Source organism: Geospiza fortis, unplaced genomic scaffold (assembly GCF_000277835.1).
Source record: "Geospiza fortis unplaced genomic scaffold, GeoFor_1.0 scaffold163, whole genome shotgun sequence".
NCBI lineage: Eukaryota > Metazoa > Chordata > Aves > Passeriformes > Thraupidae > Geospiza > Geospiza fortis.
Window position 1 is genome coordinate 426,923 of NW_005054401.1, and position 6,000 is coordinate 432,922.

A 6,000-nucleotide genomic window follows, 5' to 3' on the forward strand; every position below is an offset into this window, starting at 1 on the left:
GTGGACCTATGTAGGACCCAAAGCTGTGTGTTTGTGGCAGAGAAATGTGGCCAAGTGCTGTTCTAATTCACAGTACATTTTCCACACTACACTGCCTGTTGCTGGGCTTGGCTACACAGTGAAATCCAGAGCTCTCATCATGGTTTTACTTGCGTGAGCAATTTCAGAGAAAATAAAGTGAAACTGATATAAAAGTACAAATGAGAAGTTCTCATGATCAAGAAAGTACTTTTTTTTTTTTTTTTAATGGTCTTTCTGTGGTTTCAGAAAGGAGCAGAAGAAAGGATTTCTTATTGTTATTACTTTCTAAGTAATAGAGTTTCCCAAATGCTGTTTGACAGCTACCATGACTTCACTGGAAATGCATATTCATTCATGTAGTGCCTCTGGCTACTAATTACTGCTAAGATTGTCTTCATTAAGTCTCTATAGCACAGGAGTACAAAGTATTCTAAACCAAGTGGTCCTGTTTAAATGGTGCCCTTTCCAATCTGCTTGCCTAACCAACAATGCTCAATTCCTCTTTCAAATTTCTCATCCTTTTCAGGTACTTGACTTTGATAGACAAGTGGACCAAAAAAAAAATTAAAAAAAGTTTGCTAAATGATCAGGATGCTGGCAGGATTCATAGTTCACATTGCAGAGTGTGTTTCCTCTCTGTGAAGTGAAGTTTGTGTTTACTTATCTTAAAAACTAAGATTTTGTGGGGTTTGTTATCAATAGCTCCAAATCATTGTGCTGTAAGTAGCTTAATTCCACTCTGTTTTTTCAATGTGTGCTTGTGATGGTGGCTACATCCTCTTTGCTGTGAGGCTGAAGGTAACTGCATCAGACTGCAGAGAGAAATCAGTACTCCTTGTGCACAGTCTAAGCCATGAGTGAGTCAACATAAAATCACTCCCAATTCTGGGCATTTCTCAGAAATATTTTACATACATTTTCCCTTAACTGCTGAATGATAATGCACAGTAATCCATAAAACTACCCCATGTAGCCCCACAGTTCGGCAACAGGGCTGTGAAATACAAGGAACATTATTCTGTGTAAGAAATTGTTATAAATGATCAAATCAGAAACCAAATTTATAAGAAAATTTAGCAATGATTTATTAGATCATTAACAAAATAGAATCTCGAGAAAGAAAAGCCACCACAGCCAAGGCAGTGTCAACCCCGGGTGTCGGCCCTGGGTGAACCTGGATCCACCGACAAAGTGTCAGCGTCTCTCCAGAGGTTCACCCCAACTGCTTCATGCAGCGAACTTATATGCAGTTTATTCTGCCTGGGGCAGAAATGACCCAATGTTCCTTTGTGTCTCTTCACATGTAGAACTGGGGCCATACATGTGCAGGAATAGACAAAAGTGAGTCCAGGTGTCTAGATGGATGTCTGAACACTTTGGAAGAGTCTGCATTCACATGTAGCAGAGTGGCACAGGTGCTTGAGTGTGGTAGATGCAATCTCCCAGGTGCAGGTCCCTCATGAGTGGTTCTGACATTCCAGGGAAGTCAGCAATCATGGCCCAGGAAGGCTCCATTCATACATTAACAGACTTGATATTGTCTTAGACTCTGCTCCCAGCCGGGGTGGTTAAAGACATAGCTTGGATTTTACAATATTTTATACATAAATAGCATGAATTATCTCTACCATATACTACAAAATCATGAACAGTTCTTCTCAAAATAGTTCCTAAAATTCAGGGACAGAAATCCATTTCTAGTTACTCAAATACATGGTCAACTACTTAGAGGTAGTTATCAACTAGTAACAGATAAATGTGAGGTGTTGATCAGCTGTGAAAATCAAGATAAATTTTTGGTAACAAAATATTTATCATGGGAGTTTTGAAAGCTTGCTAGTGAAAGGACAAATCCCACTGAAATAGCTTCCCCCCTTCTCTTTTATTTTATTACTTTAAAAATATTTTACTTGAGCAGTAGTTAAACTGGATAATACCACTTGGAACTTTCTTCCCTTAATAATCAGAAAGCTGAGAAACGTAAATGTAACAGCTGAGAAAGTGCGAAGCTGTGATTCCAGTCCATTTGCAACTCCCTTTTCCCTGCAAAGTTCACTTCACATAAGCATTCACAAATGGTGAGTGCTTCAGCATGCAAAAAAGGGTATTGACAGGAGAAGCCAATTAGAGAAACATTGGCAAGCACTAAAAATGTTCACTGGAAAGTGAAATGGAGTTTCTACAGAGAATTATGTCACCCTGTAGAAATTAACGAAAGATGTATCTGTGGTGGTGGAGGATCTCACTACACACTCCTGATTCTCAATTTTTAGAGCAGCCAGCAGTTGAAATGTCTAGTTTTCCTCCAAGTGTGGTTGAGTCCATGGAAGACGGTTTATTAAAATTTACTGGATCTGAAAGAATTAAGGAAGGGAATGCAAATGCTGAAGTTGGCCTCAGTTTGCTCAAGTGAAGGTCTGGTCACCCTGCACAGTTTCTGGGAAGGAGGGATGGCATTTTCCATGATGTATGCCTGGAGGTATTTAAGAGACATACATGTGGCTCGGTTTTGTGGTGGGCTTGGCAGTGCTGCACTGGTGGTTGCTCTTGATCTTGGAGGCCTTCTCCAAAATTAAGCATTCTGGGATTCTGTAATTCTGTGGTTCTGTGATTCTGTGACATGGGGAAATGTTTGAACACTGATATTGCACTCTAATTAGTTAGTTTAGTGCATTGCTACCAGAGCAGGTTGCAAGCCACAAGGCACTCTATTACCCTGCCTTCTGGCTTGCCTTGGTCCAGGTAGCAATGCTGGGTGAAAGGGCCCTTTGTCTCAGCATCCCTGTGTCTCACCTGGCCTTTCCTACTCCTCACGGCAGCAGGAACCTGCTCTCTTCTATGCCCAGATGCAGTTTGGGTCCTTCATTGCAGCGCTTGGCTCCTCCAGCCAGCTGAGCTGTGGAGAGTGGAGGGCTGAGACCCCAGAGCATCAGCTCCTCAACCCTTCCACAGTTTTCACCAGTTGTCTCCTTGAGAAAAGTGGTACGCACTTCATTATATCCTTTTCTACTTGATCACAGAAAGAACAAGGATATTAACAGTATCACTGCCCCATCCCTGAGCCAATGGTCAGGGCCATCCTTTCCTACTGTACCTGCACTCAGTACCTCATTGATCACTTGAATCTTGGATGCTAACAAGTGTGCATTTCAGTAGCTGCTGAAAAGCAGCAGCAAGCTGCAAGCTGTTGTGGCTTGGTTTTTCTCTTCGGCTGCTCAATATTAGAAATTTTACTTCACTCCCTAGATTTTCCCCTTTTTTTTTTTTCCTTTACAAGGTCAGCTGATTTGGCACAGGCTTAGTTCAGCAGAAGAACATTTTGGCTGTGAACAGAAACACCTTAACCTCATGGCTCCATGGCAGTCATACTTCAGCTGCTCTGAGGCTAGACTTGTGTTTGCCTTCAAAAGTGAAAGCAGGAGAGGTAGGTGTGTTTCCATGTTCAAACAAACAAACCTCAGGCCAAGGTCGCTGAAAGGTGGGGCAGCCTGCATAACCTGCAAGCAATCCATGTTTATTGCTTTTACCAGCATTGCTTCCTCTTCATAAGGGAACAGGCTCATATGACTGATCAATTTCTGACTTAGTTTTGGCATTTGCCTTGACTTATAAGGCATTTAAACCACTGTGGAGTGAAAACTAAGTTAAAAACTGTGTCACATAGAAAACTCAGTCATTTCTTCAAGTCAGACAGCAGTATCTGATTTTAATTTTTGCCATGGTAGACAGTAAGAACCAACACATATTTTTGTCTTCCTTGTATTCATTGTAGTGGAGAGAAAGCAGCTTTGTGTAGTGACAGAAAATTGTGGCAAATACTGTGAAAGACAGACTACATGCAAGGATGGAAGGGGAACGGCCTGGCCTCTCTGAGGGTCTGCATGTGGCTGCCTCCTCCTGCAGCACATGCACCTCTGCTGACTGCAAAGAGATCTTGCCAGCAAAGGCAATATTTGCATCCAGTTGTTGGGCCGTCACCAGTGAGGTTTCCCAAGGCTCAGTACTGGGCCCAGTCCTGTTCAGTACCTTTATCAAAGATCTCAATGAGTGAATCAAGAGCACCCTCAGGTAGTTTGCAGATGGCACCAAGCTGGGTGTGAGTGCTGATCTGCTGGAGGGCAGGGGGGCTCTGCAGAGGGATCTGCACAGGCTGGATCCATGGGCCAGGAGCAATTGTGTGAGGTTCAACCGGGCCAAGTGCTGGGTCCTGTCCCTGGGTCACAGCAATCCCTGCAGCTCCAGGCTGGGACAGCGTGGCTGGAAAACTGCTGAGTGGGAAAGGCCCTGGGGATGCTGGTCAGCAGTGGCTGAACATGAGCCAGGGTGGGCCCAGGTGGCCAAGAAGGCCAAGGACATCCTGAATGTATCAGCAATGGTGTGGCCAGCAGGACCAGGGCAGTGACTGCCCCTCTGTGCTGGGCACTGGTGAGGCCACACACCAAACACCGTGTCCAGATGAGCCCCTCACAGCAAGGAAGACATTGAGGTGCTGGAGAAAGGCCTGGAGCACAAGTCCTGTGAGGAGCAGCTGAGAGATGTTTATCGTGGAGAAAAGGAGTCTCAGGGGAGAGCTTATCACTCTCTACAACTCCCTGAAAGGAGGGTGTAGTCAGGTGGGGATCAGCCCCAGCAACTAGAGAAAATGGCCTTGAGCTGTGCCAGGAGAGGCTCAGGTTGGCTATCAGGAAGACTGTTTTCATGGAAAGGGTGGTTAAGCATTGGAATGGGCTGCCCAGGGCAGTGGTGGAGTCAACATACTGGAAGTGTGCAAGAAAAAATTGAGGTAGTAATTGGGGCTATGGTTTAGTTGGCATGAGAGTGGTTCAGCCAAAGATTGGGCTCAGTGACCTTGGAGGTCTTTTCCAACCTTAATGATTCTTTGATTTTATAATATTGCTCAGTAAGATGAACAGCAAACAAAAAACTCCTTCTTGCCCTATGCTCTACTCACAGCAAGGAACAAGCCCTGTGATGCTGCAGATGGGATCATTCCTTAATTTACGGGAAGCCATAGCTTCAGGGCTGGTATATTCTGCACCATGCCTCTGTGCAGAGACCCAAAAACTGGTCAGGCCTTTTGTCCTCCTTCTGTCTGGGACACATGCATTCCTGTGATGCTGACACTGCACAGCTCCTGACAGACGTCTCCACAAGCACCATGATGGTCACCCAGAAGTTGTAAGATGGGTAGAATGTCCCACTTCAGGTCAAATTATCCTGCTTTTGCTGCCCCTGCAGGCACTGAGAGCTGTTTTACACTACAATTTTAAATTTTCTTTTCAATTTTGTTCTTCCACTCTCTCTATATAGGCAAGATAACTCTTAAACTATAGTGCTGGAATTATAAAGAATAATGACCCTTTCTTTGCTCATCAGAACCACTCTGGGTAATGTGTTCCCTAATGACACAATTTTTAACTGTGGTGATGTCTGTTCAGCCCATGCTGGACACCCCAGATAGGCAGACTAAGCAGCTGGAAGGCTGACTGCAGCTTGTAGGGGAGGTACGGGAGCCCCAATAACAGCCTCAATAACAGCCCCATGGAATTAAACAATTAGTGTCCTAAATGGCCCTGACTAAAATAGGTGTGCTAAGCAGCAGCCTCACATTCCCAGAAGTCAGATTTTGTATGTCATCTGATCAATGTCTGCACTCTCTCAGCCCTTTTATTAGATAAAGCTCTGAGTTCATGGGGCTAATGGTTCCAAAATGAAGTTAGGAAAGGCTGTGGGCACGTAATTCAGCAGGTGTTACCAGTAAATGCAGAATGAGTGTACAAGCACTAGAATGTGGAGACCTGCAGTGGCAAAAATATCTCTTCACACAAGGCTTAGCGAGACTCTTACTGAGAGTATTGTGTCTGGCTCGGGGCTTTTCAGCAAAAAGCTGAAGGAAAATTTGGTGTCAGGAAGACCTGCTTTACTGAGTAAGAAGTTTAAAGCCTTGCAGTTTAGTTTACATGTTCAAAAACATGATAA